This window comes from Boleophthalmus pectinirostris, unplaced genomic scaffold (genome assembly GCF_026225935.1).
Source record: "Boleophthalmus pectinirostris isolate CB_2022bp ecotype Guang Dong unplaced genomic scaffold, ASM2622593v1 HiC_scaffold_1, whole genome shotgun sequence".
Taxonomy (NCBI): Eukaryota; Metazoa; Chordata; class Actinopteri; order Gobiiformes; family Gobiidae; genus Boleophthalmus; species Boleophthalmus pectinirostris.
The window spans coordinates 13,382,233-13,395,881 of NW_026570970.1; positions in this window are offsets into that span (position 1 = coordinate 13,382,233).

Consider the following 13,649-nt stretch of genomic DNA (forward strand, 5'->3'; position numbering starts at 1 on the left):
ATTTTTCATAATGCAAGATGAAAACATGGGAGAAAATTGGAAAATCAACCAAATTCACTGTTGTCGTACCCACTGTAGTCCACAAGATGGCGCTTTAGTTCTGTTGATCTGCTGCATTTGGGGTGAGTATGGGCCTCGTGAAGAATGCATCCACTATTCATGTTGGGAGATGAACATCTGAACATGTGCTGCTGCTAGGTGCACTATATCTTGGTCTGAATATATAGACCTAGAAATATGTTGAGTTTGAGGTACAAATTTCCAGCAAAGTTTTAAGTCTCTCTCTCTTTTTTTTTCTTTTTAACCAATTACAACAGAAAGATATATTTTTATTCAGTTCAATCCATTAAAATAGATGGATGATGGCAAAAGTTGCAATGAACTGTTTCTATCTGTACTTATTTTCCTTTTTCCTTTATAACAGGAGAGAAACTATGTCTCAACTGAAGTGGAAGATATTGTTGTCCTTATCTGATTGAGTGGAGATGAGCAGGAGAGACCAGCAAAGGTACAAATATTGCACATTAATGTTGTACTGTGGCAAGTGATACCACTGCATCAGAAATAAATAATACATATTCAATTATTATTATGTTACTAACCAAATAACTATTTTAACAATTGCTTGGTCATAGGTAAAGAAGGTTTTCAGAGGCCTACCAGTATGATCTGCAGAATACTGGTAAGAACTTTTTAAACATATTTATCCAATTGTGATGAAATTTGAAAAAGTTCTCAAACCTTTAGAATCTATTTGCCTATCCAAGTGCAGTCATAATGTCAGCAAAATGCAAAGATAGAGGCGGCTATACAAGATATTAAACAAAAACTCAAAATCTAATCTTAAACAAGCATGAATACACTTAATAACTTTTTTGAATTAAAATTACACTTAAAGCATTGCAAAAAATACTGTATGATTAACTGTGAAAATGTTGAGAAATTGCACCTCTAACACTACTATGTATAAAAACCACAACATTTCCTCTTGTACTAAAACTCCAGCAAACCACGAGTCATCCGTTGTGCCTTTGTCCCACAGTAACTGACCCGTAGTGTTGCTCAGAATGGTCCATAATTTCATTCTCCGCTGCTTTCTCGTTCACGTAAATACCTGATCAAACAGCATGCCTTTAAAGGAGGGCCAAGTCCTTTATCCCTTTTCTTGCAGGTGACATGAAGGTGATACTGCCTTGGCTCCCACTGGACATGACTTAATGTCTGACATAAAAAAATAACTACATCATTTGTCTCAATCCAGAGGGCTGACTTGGCATGGACAGCACCGTGCTAAATGTCACCCTGTAATGAGTTCTGGCCAAAGGTACACAGTATACGGAGAGTGCCCGCTGGCTGCTGGGATGCCCACTGGCCAGCTTTTCTGCCCTCAGCCATTTGGACCACCCCGGCTTTCTTTGTCAACGCTAGCGTTGCATGATCCGCATCCAAAACAAAAGTTGGACAAGCGAAAAGTTAAGTTTTCAGGGTCAAAGTGTGGTTTATTTTTCAAAACGTGATGCAGTGATAAAGTAATGAACAGTGGCTGAATTAGTAGCTTAACTTCTTCAATTATTAAAAGATGAGGCTGGAAACAAACATAGCTATTAACATTCTGATAGGTTAACTGGCAAAAACACGTACACAATTTGTTTAATAAAGATCTTGTTATCGTACCATCTTTGTGTTACATGAATTTCTTAAACAGTTTACAACATGTGCCTCTCTTTGAAATGCATTGCTGTCTAGCTCATAGCAAAAAGGTGCACTGGGATTGGCTAATTATGGCTAACTGGTGATTGATGTATCAGTGCTTGGATCATTTGACACGTCACACCAGTTGTCATCTTCTAATTGAACCTTTGAGTTTTGAGGAAGTTGTCGTGTATTGTTGCGTGGCTGTGACGCCTATAGACAACACGCTGGCCTGATAATCAGCCGAAGGCGACGGAGATGAGCGAACACTGTATCTAAATTAACTTTTCCTATTTCCCGCTGAATGAAATCAATTCCAGCCTTTTATGCTTCTTTCATCTGCCTTTTGTCTTGTTGCAGAATCTTTTCTCTTTCCTGCCCATTCATCTGTTTTGCCCTTTCCTTGATCTGATAGCATTAAACATATAATTAAGTCATAAAGGAGGGGACTGATGAGTGTAGCAGATGGTAATTGCGTCCTACATTTGAATGAAATGATATGCATTGCTACAATTTACTGCCTTCGCCTCATATTTTATTCAGCAACCTTTTATCTCTTTTCCTGCAGAATTATTCTGCAATAAATTTAGACATCTTATCAATAGGCCGAGTGGTAGTGGCAGAAACATGGGAAAAAATGAGACCCGGACGTTTTATGCTGTTTAAAATAATTTTCCATAATAAAGGAGCTATCAGAGCTGCTCTATCGCAGCAGAGGAGACATCCTGAGGCTGCCCTGGTTTGTGGACGGGCTGTCACTCTCCTGTTGGAGGGAGTGATTTGAAAGGACAGAGAACAGGTACCACCCAGGTTCATCTGAGGTCTCTCAAACTCTGCCAAACAAATGTGAAGTGAAAAAGTTCATCTCAGAGCACAGACAAGTGATGGTAACTCAGTTAGAGATATTCCCTCTAACCTTGAAGTAGATGATTGAATCCCTGCTTCCTGCAATGCATCCTGTTGTGTTTTTGGGCAAGACACTTTACCCACCTTGTATGTGTCAATGTAATTCTGTTGATAGGTGCCGTAAAACTGTGAGGACTATTTTAAACCGAGACGTGTGTCCTTGTGGTACAGTCATGTCCCTGTCCAACTTGAGGACGACTTTGCCTCTGTGCTGCTTTGCCCTCACTCAAACTTTGCTCCTCCCGTGCACCCTCTGCATGTGAATGGAGGAGTGCCAGGAGGCTCTTTCTGTCCCATTGACATGCTTCCCTCCTGCATGTCCCCCGTGTTGAGCTGGACTCCACTGATATTTGAGCTGCGAGCTGGGGCCATATAGGTTTAATTCTCATGTTCCTGCCAACCTGCCAAGTGCACACATTGCTTGCCAGCTGGAAGGCTTTGACATGTTTGGGGTCTATGGGGGCATTAGCATTAGGGGCGAGTGCTCTGAACATAAGGGACTGTACCATGAAGGTGTGACACAAGTGCTTGGCAAGAGACCTAGGGCCCTTCAGTTTTATTACTCTTAACGTGATTTATTTTGTCTAGAAAGATGACAAATATTCTTAAGACCAGCATTTGTATCTTTACATGTTGACTTTTGAATACTAGTGCATATGTCACTTCAGTTCACCAGCTAGAGTTGATTACATTTGATAAATGACTTCTGGCTTTAATAATGGATGATGCTACATTTACAATCTTGACACATTTTTTAGCTAGTTTAGTTTGTTGTGTTCGTATTGATAAAGATTAAATTTGTTGGCCATTGCTAAAACATACTATAACTTGCATTCTTTCAGTAGAAATGTACAACAGTAAATGTCATTGAAGGTCCTATTGACTCTTGTGAGCTTTAAGATATGTTAAAATCTTGTTACCTCATCAAAAACATACCCGGTTGTATTTTGTTTCATTCACACATGTTTGAGTAATTCTTTTTATGTACATCTCAGAAGCTCAAGTTCCACCTTGTGATGTCATGAAGTGGTAGTTAACAGCTCCTTTTACCTTTAGTGCAGTAGAGATTGGCAATTCTAGGTCTGAAATCATCCAAATGATTCTAGTGAAGGAGTATGGAATTTAAAAACACAGTGGAGCACTTCCTGTATAACCATGAGACATCTCAAGGTAGAAAAGAGTATTTTCTGTTTGAGAGAACAAAGGTCTCACAATGATATCGTGGACCATCACAATACATCAAATTACAAACTTATTTAATTAAATTCATTGTTTTGTTGTAGCAGCAGCTAAAAAAGCTGAGTAAACTACATAGACCATGATCCTGTGCTCCATTTCCATGCAGACAGTATGAAGAAATATCACTTTTTTTATCTACTTTACTTTACTTTACTTTACTTTCTATCATATCTTGAAATGAATATAGTGACAGTATTGTACCGTAACATTTAAATATCTTTACATTCCTACAAGCAACATGATAACATGGATCAGAAAATAGCACAATATGGGCCTTTAAAGTATTATACCTACCATAACATTAAAAATGCACAACTTTTAGCATCTTGCCTTAAGCACTATACGCTATGAATTCAGCTTCAACTCACAAAAAATATAAATTTAGCCTACATAAGGCTTATTATTCCTTATAGCTTAATATTAACTACTGTTTTCTAACACGGCACTAGTATTACACAATCCATTTTTACTTATGCCCAATTAGCAGTTTTGGTGGCTAACGCTAAGTCATCCCTTCACAATTAGCCCATTTAACTTCCCTTACCTCAAAGCACACACAGTCAATGTTGTTTACCAAGACTAAACGGGTCTATATGTTTTCCAGCTCGGAGGAAATCCAGCCGGGGCCACCCAACTCTATGTATTGATGCTTTTAGACTCAGCTGGTAATAGACTGGAAACCACAGATAATGCGTTTGATCGACCAACGTGAACACATTTCATTTGTGGGGGGTCGATAACAGTTTACAGTTGACAGAGCTACATTTATTTCAGCTTTTTGATTGTCCGGCGCGGCAAAGAGAGCAACGCAATCCGCTCCAGTCTGGGCCTACTATTACAGCTTTATGTGTTTCAAGCATGGAGTCTTATGTTCTATTATTGTCGGCAATCTGTATTTAAAACTAATATCGGTGCATGGCTCGGGGCAAAGGCACCAAAGCAATCTGAAATACACCATAGCTTTTCCTTTTGTTTCTTGTGATGGGAATTAAAATGTGAAAAATAACAATTCCGCTACATTTTTCACCGGTATCCCCTTTTTTCATTTGAAGCTTGTAATGATTAGATTTTATTTTTCCAGAAGCCTGATTTGTATTATGTTGTTCCAAACTTAATGGAACACAAAGGCAGAAATGAGGAAATAAACTGACGAGGAGCAGATTCAACCTTTTGCAGTTTGCTGGATGTTTTGGGGCGTTCAGGGGTCGTGGTCCGTGGTTTGCCCAGGGACATAGGGGTCACAGTGGGCAGGGTGCACAACGAGGGACAGGTCCAGTGTGGTACTGTGTGCACAAGACAAAAGCACTGGAGATGGGGAGTCCACATGGATAAACATTTACTGAGCTGTGACGATGCTGTTGCTCCAGGCCAGAGCTGTTCAGAGGGAATGTAATGAGATTAGGGCACTAACCTGCTCTGCCCAGGGATGAGGTGGGTCAAGGTCTGACTTCACTAGTCAAAAGTATGTGCTCAGAAGAGATGGTAGACTATAGGGAGAAATGTTGATATTGCAGTATTGACTGATGCAGTAATCGATATTGCAAAATAAATAAATTTATTGCCTCACAACACAAAGTTCTCAATTTTACGGAAAGTTAAATGGACAAAAAGGCAGATTTTAGTTATGATTATCCTTATCAAGTTCTACATTAGACTTGGGTTGGTTTTGGTTTTTGTCTTTGTTAAGTTTTTATTTTGAGTTTAGTAAATTAATTAAAATATCGCGATACGTAATATCATTATCACATTACAAAACATTTAATTATCGAATACTGCATCGTTTTCTCATCTTGTACAGCTCTGGTAGAATATTTGTGTTTGAAAAAAGTAAAATAAAATGGTAATGATAAAGTTTTTACCATATACTAGCTTTATATGCAGCATTATTATACACATATACTCATAATAGTTTAGAATAGATAGAAACATAAATAATATCTTATCCAAATGGAGGCTTTTATGGAAATAAACCTTAATGGACATTTCTTTCTTGTGACTTTTGCACAGAAAACCTGGCCCGTTTAAAGGTATATTTGAGTCTGGTCACTAACATTACTTTTCACAATAAATTATACTATTATTTGGTATGGTATCAACTAATATTACTGAAACTATATGCATTTTCTGTAGAGATTCCATTGGTGAAATCTCTCTCTTAAATGCCAATGTTCAACGATTGAATGGTTTAAAAAATATTTGAAAAGAAAAAAGAAAATATAAATACTTCCACTGAGGGCACATACTTTCAGATGTGTGCTGTCCCTGCACTTGGCTCTGGCACAGGTTAGGCCCAGGCATGAGCTGCATATTGTTTGTGTTCATTTGAATAAGGACAAATGTCAGATTTCCATGGCTCGCGGCAGCCTGCATGTTAGATGATCAACTCTTTTGGGCCCGTGGATCTGGGGTCATGGGCAGCGCTTCCAGGTCACTGTCAATGCACGGCGGTTTGGGGCCATAATTGACCTTTTGACAGAGCGCACAGAGACAGCCTTTCTCCCAGGGCACAAATAATCACTTCACATTTACTTGTGACTGGGCTCATGTTCACTAATTAAAACGTTTGGTCCATTCTCAAGAACACTGTGATGTAAGACAGTTGTTTGAGGCTTGGCGGTTTCGTCTGTGATGTTATTATTAGGGTTTTGTGAAAGAGATTATTGTGTGTCAAAGTAAGTACTCATTGCCATAGAGATAGATAGGTTTAATGCCTTATTCTGTAACATTTCAGTAGTAATAATAATAGTCATCGTCATAAGCAACTGATCTGTCGTTTTGAGTAGTAACTTTATGTTTAATTTTCAACATCTTGCTAATTTATGTATTTACTTATTCTAAGACCTAGACCAGTCACAGTATCTAAAGGGGCAGATTCCTCAAAATATTTTCATGATACTGAAATTTCAAACTCGATTTTTATAATAAGGAAAAGGCTTAATATTTGATTATACTTTTAATGAACCCACACTGTTCATAAGTGACAGATAATGGTAGTTCTTTTTAATAATATTATCATGTGGTCTTATCCTAGTTGTGACATAGACAGAAATCATTCTAAATCTATTCAGGAATTGAAATTTACTCTCTTTTGTGTAATTATTACAGTACTGATACTTGTTCAGATGAGTAGTTTCTTTTTAATATCACTCTTGGCATTGATGCTTTGACAACCCTAAATCCTCAATGTAAATATATAAGTTCCATCTTTTTGTCCCATTGAAAAATATTAAGCAGCACTTGAACCGAGAGAACTGTCCCATTTTGCCTTGTTTGTTGCAGTTACTGTGTCACAATCCTCTGCTATCTGGGACATATAACAAAGGTTGAATATAGCCATTTTCCCAGAAGTCCTTGCTTTCCCTGGGGCCTCCTCTGGGGCGTAGGATGTCCAAAGAAGCGTGCGTTTACCCTTCACATGGCTTGTCTCTCCTTACAGCCATCACACTTACAGTTCTGCCTCTTATTGCCCCCAACAATAACTTTCACTTCACTTTGGACGCAATTCCTTTTCTTTTTTAAAATAGTGTTGTTCTCTGTGTGCTAAAATGGACTTTCTTTCATACAACAATTCCAATTCCCTTCACCTCTGCAGGCTTCTAAATCCTTCACTTTTCCCAGGCTTATGTCTCAAATCTAGATGTATGGAGTGAAAACGCGCTGAAAAATGCTCCTGGCGCCGTGGTTGAGATTTGGAGAGTATTTACACAAAAAGCACAGAGTCAGTGCCACAGGCCAGGCCTTTGAGAGTGCCGTATTACATTATTAATTAAAATACAAGTCGCTGTGTAGCCCATGGGTATACAATGTAGCACACTTGATTGAATCAGGTAGCGGAGGCCCAGGACTCCAGGATTTAGTGCTCCAAGGGACCAGGGAGATTTGAGCATGGATGTATTACTGCACACACAGAAACATGTTTGGACAAACGCTCGCGAGCTGTGGCACTTTTACAGTTAGATGCTGTTACTCTGTGATGTAAGCCTTCAGAGCAGCAGATCAGTGCCAAAACTCCCAAGTTACTATTGTATTCTGTTATTTGTGGTTTACTATTTGAATAAATAGCATTATCCACAAAAAGCAAAAGGTAGTTTGCTATTTGAATGGTGGCATTTAGCAAAGTTTGCAATTATTTGGCTAATACTATAATGTTGCCTGGGATCCAGAATACACATTTCTTCAATACTTTATGAGTGATTTCAAATGGCCGTGATTGACAAGTGGATTAGCCAATCAGGGACACCCATGGTCAGTTCATATCAATAATATAATAACAAATATGGCTGCTTACGAGAAAAAATATCACAGGGGACTGAAAAACATTGTACCTTTCTACATAATCAATGAGCGAAGCACTAAACTTAGTCAGTCTGTGGTGAGAGAAATGTAATTTTGTTCAGAATTATGGGTGACCAATGAGCTCCTTCATTTCACACGTGTCATTAAAAAAAAAAGGATTATAGGATCATGTTTGTTTCTTGCTCATGACAAAGGGTGTTGGGACCAGACTGAGATCCATCTGTATAAATAATACAGAGAGATATCATTAAGCACAAACTATAATGTTCTGTGCAAGCAACAAAAGATGACATGTTCATCTGTATAAAACCCACAATTTGTAGTTTAGACCATCACAATGTTTTTTTCTTGCTTTTTACATGGATATGTGGATAACTGCCTACAAACTATTTAGTAAAAACAAAAATAGAAACCGTACCAGTAAGTTTTCACCCTGTCTGATGGAATGGACATCCACACCTTATTGCCCATAATAGTTCATCATAAAGTCTCTCCCTGCCTCATTACGCTCTGCTCTACCCGCGTGTGAATATGTAATCTTCTAATAAGCGCCTAACTGACAGACTCAAGTTGGTCCGGTTTCTTTAGTGCAGGTCTGGGAACAGTTATGGCCTCCTACACTGGCCAAAGACTCGCATAATGAGAGTGACACACAGAGATACAGTGGCTGGAAATTCTCCTTTGATTCCCCCTGACCTCCAGTCTAGGTCTGTTAGACGTGGTCCAGGAGGATGGAAATATCAAAGTGGGCCCAAGGCGTTTCCATGGAGTTCACTGCTGCAGGTGATGAGAGGAAGAGCAGCGGAGGTCTTGGATTCTTCTTGTCGTTTTCATTGCGTTTTTATGTAGGTAAGTAATGTATATGTTCATCATACATTTTAATACCCCCAGGACAAATATGGACAGTGTTTTGGGTCATTTAAATTATGACTATTTCTCGCCATAGCAGCCTCATAGAAATGATTAAATTATTTGGTTGACATGGTTGAGCAAGGGTTAGAGGGTTTCAGTTAAAGTGTGATGAAGCAGATGAGGTGGCTAATAGTTATGCTGCTGCGGAAGAGATGGGGTCTAGGAGGGATGCTTAGTTGGATGCTTAACGAATAACAAGTCGAGAGATAATTAAATGAAGCTAAAAGGGACCAAGTTGTAAATGGATGGCAGTGAGATGAGTAGCTTTGCCCAGAATGTTCCAAAGAAAAGTATTTAACTTATCAATCTTCCATTTATTCAGTTATAAGTGTTCAGAAATACCTTGAAAAACTTGCCCTGAACCTCAGCAGATCTGACCTGTAACTTGGCCTGATGTTGTCACCTGCTGGCGTCCATGAAGATAGATACTGTAAGTTTAATACCATACTGTGGAACATTCCAGGCATAGGGCTTAACTCCGTGAAGACAAACAGACTTTCCACCAGAAGAGTTGCATTGTGCTTCTTTAAACTGTAAATTAAATCTAAATGAGAACAAAATAGACCTACTTTATGCCTTCAATAAATGTAACAAACTATACCTAACACTTTGCTGTGTTGAACAAAAAACTGTGTAAGTCTTAGGATTTGATACTTGCAAGCTAAAAAAAAAATTAAAATGTAGCACTGTAGTTCCTTTACCATACCACAATTGTGCAAATGTTTTTTTTAATGTCTTTATGTATTTTCTGATTTGTCCACAGATTCCACTGAAATAAAATCCAGAAACTCATTTGGACAGATAGACTTCCATCTGTAGATACCTGTCATCTCCATTTCTGTGCGATCCGTGCTGGCTGTGATCTGAAGTGTATCGAGAGGCACAGCTCACTGACTCCAATAGTCTGTCGTCTATTGATAACTCGCTCCTGTTTTAAAATCCTGGCACAACAATGCAGCGCGGGCCTGGTCTGCTCCACTGCGCAACAATACCTCCACTGACTGGCAGCTCCACCGTCACCGCGAAAACAACAACAATGCTATTCTTCTCTGTGGCCCCTGGTTTCTGCTGCGCTTGATAAGAACAACTTTACCTGTGAGGCCCCCTGCAGACCTGGAGCTGGAATCTGACAGTGATGGGACCTGATAGACTTAATGCAAGGTGAGAATGAGCAGAGGGCATCTTGATTGGGCTCTGACAGCTGCAGCATTTTTGAATATTTTCTGGTGTTGAGATGCTTTACCATGAGGTCATTTAAAACAGCCTTTAATATCTGTCTCAGAAGTACACTGGCATTGTATCTCTTCCTTATAATATACTGTCCTAATACTGTATACACTAATATACTTACCATTGTCTAAGCATCATAGGAACATATAAGGGCAGTCGTTTATTTCCATGTATTTATACACCTTTATACATATATAGAGTATAGTGATTGTTTTGTACATGAATGTCTTTGGTAGGTGAGATGAAACCTGAACCTGCTGGTCATACAAGGACAGCTAATTTTCCACTAAAAGGTGAGTATGAACTGGTCTGTCAGTGGCTTGGAGGTTTTAAATGGGGACAGTTATTGTTCATACAAATACAAACATTTTATTGTGTTATTGTTCACAGATCTGTGCCTCCTCTGTCTGCAGTCGTGGCCTTCCCAGTGCTCTGTGCTCTGCCTGTGAGGGTCAGTGCTGCGGGCTCCAGTGGAGGGTAAGCAGTGTTGATGTGTACGGCCCCTGGTCAGGGGCCAGGCCCTGGCTGTTATAGCACGTCAGAGCCAGAGTGGAGCTGGTGCACCAGGCATTTACCCACAGCACATTCACTGCACTGGCACTGCCTGATGCAGGGCTAAATGGCATTGTTACAATGTGCCTCTGAGAAGTGTTGACAGGTCCATATGCTAATTTTAATGAATACAAGGGAGCGCTGCTTTTATTCACCTCAACTCAGCTGCAGAATCCGATCGGAGCGCAAATATAATTGCAGCGAACTCAAATGAGCTCATTAGGAAATGTATTGAATTTACACATTATTTCCAGTAGTTAAGCTGAGTTATTCTCCCTAAGGACTCAATTATACACTCATTTGTGACTCAGGTAAATGGCTTTCTGGTGACTTTTTCAACTGCTAAATTGTAGTCACTGAATAATTTGTAAGGAAGCTGTTGTACAAGCTCGTCTGTTGACATTCATTTGTGTGAGAGCCTCAAAAATCAGAAAAGACAAGATAACTGCGCGCTTGTGTTCAACATTCTGTTGATTTGATTAACTCCGAACACTGCCTTCACTGCATGTGCTCATCTGTCCCTGTAATGTTTTCATTCACAAGAGCCTGTTGTCTTTGGTGCATATGTCACTCCATCAGCCCGGATCTCCTTGAACTTTACACCAGTCTAAATGCTTTTTCCCTCTGACTAACAGCACACAGTGAGTAAGGAGCAGGATTATAGCAGCACACTGGGGCCTCTAATCAAAGTGCACATTCATACTGTGAGTCACTGCTGGACCCAGGTCCTCCTCCGGCCACAATAAGCACTCTGTTATGGGGGCGAAAAAGATGTGGAAACTATGTGACAGTGAGGAGCAGCCAAATTCCAGTTGCTCTTCAAATTGCTGTTTGTTCATTGGCAAATATGATCTGCTTTCACTGGAAATGAAATGATTGAGCAAAGGCATTTTCACAGTGCTTTGTATTGGCTTGAAAAGGAAAAGACATAGTACAGTCAGTGTGGTTGCGAGTAGAGACATTTAACTTGGTGTGCTGGTCCAATTTTCAGTCATTTAAAGTATGACTGGTAAACAGAAAAAAGACTGGTGGCTGGTGTTGTAGTTGTAGAGGTGAGTGATACATCTTTTAGTTAAGTTGATACCAAAATTGTTGTTTTTGATATACTAAATAAAAATATCGAGTGTGTCATCTGCAATAAGAAAACTATAAGTTGCAAAAAATCTGTTTAGGTAATCAAAGAAACCCACAGTAGTATTTCTCAAACGAGAGTAGAAACTTGTATTGCTGCACATTTGTTTTACATTCATTTTTCACATTAGTGCAAAAAATAAATTTAAAATTATAGATGCACTTTTGATAACCTTCTGCTCATCTCCAGTTAACTCTGAATGTCTTATGACTTAATGACAGTTCAGATACACAGGTTAATTAGCTAAGGGCCATTATTCATCCATGTACTGACTTTTGGCATCCTTCCCAAATCTTCATCCCTGACACTTTACGACAGTGTTTGCCCCTTCCATGATCATAATCCACTACGTATGACTAGTGTGCATGATCTAACATCCCTCCGTCCCCAGTCTTCTCCAGGCAAATCCACAATCTCCATATTCAGGAGTGAAGTTTGAAGCTCGCCACAAAAGGTCATATACAGACTGAGGTTTACTTTCTCCGCTGCTGAGTCGGCAAAGTGCCCGGATTGCGCGGAACGTACTCTTCCTCCTTGAGTCATTCCCAGTCATGGCGAGCACCTTTTGTATTGTGATGCGGTGTGCTGGGCTGTGACTGCTGCTGGCCGGCCTAGCCCAAGGAGCATCCATAAAGGGAGGTGCGTCTGGCCCCTGTGCCGCGATGGGGCCCCGAGCCTCAGTCCAAACACATCCTCACCACTCAGCTGTAAATATCACCAACAGCTGGTGGCACACAAGCAACTTAGTGGTGCTTAACAAATGACTGGCCTACATGTGAGGGCGAGAGGGATCAGCACACTGCAGTGTGAAGAAGAAGAGGCGAAAAATGCAGCACTATGATGAAATGTCGGGAGCTTGTAGATGCAAGGACACAACAAGGACAAACATATGTATTTGCGTTAGCTGGGGCAAGTAGGAAAGATATATGGATGTGAAAGGGGTGTGTTGTAACTTTCTTTTGGAGGGTCAGCAACCTGCTTGCCTCAATGGAGATGTTATTGCTTTGCGTGCAATGTTTCAAGTATGGCATTAAACTTATTTATCTCTATGGAGGTGAACAGATGACATTAGGGCTAGGAGATATGACCAAAACATAAAGTCCAGATTTTTTTTTTTAAATCTATTGCATAATGCATTTCTGACATATTTTTGAGCCTGCATTTCATTAAATGCAAGATAGACTTAAATGCCATACTGTCTAAGAAGAGCAATAACATCTCCATGGAGACAAGCAGGTGAAAAGTTATATAGTGCATCTTTAGTGTGTGAGGAGAATCTATGCATAATGGTTCAAATTACTGCGAATTGCAATAGGAATAAATTAATTCAATCAGCATTACTGTTTAAGGGAAATCTCTGAACAATTTCCTTTTAGTTTATAAAAAAGTTCACATTGCCAAGACTGATTGCAATTTATATATTGTAAAATTCTAACTGGCAAAATGAAATGAAATCACTTCACACTTTGCCTTAATCCTTTTCGTTCCTTTGAACAGACTTTCTTTTGGCTGTAACACTGCAATTTGAGTTACAAAACTGTTACTTAATGACAGGACTGAAGTCAAAAACTGTTTGTCCGCTGTCTATCCTCTGTTCCATTTCATCCATTTGAGATCCCCTGATGTGCTCTCCTGTCCTCTCTGTTTACACTGACAGAACTCTCAAACTTAGCCCTGAGCAGCCTCCTGC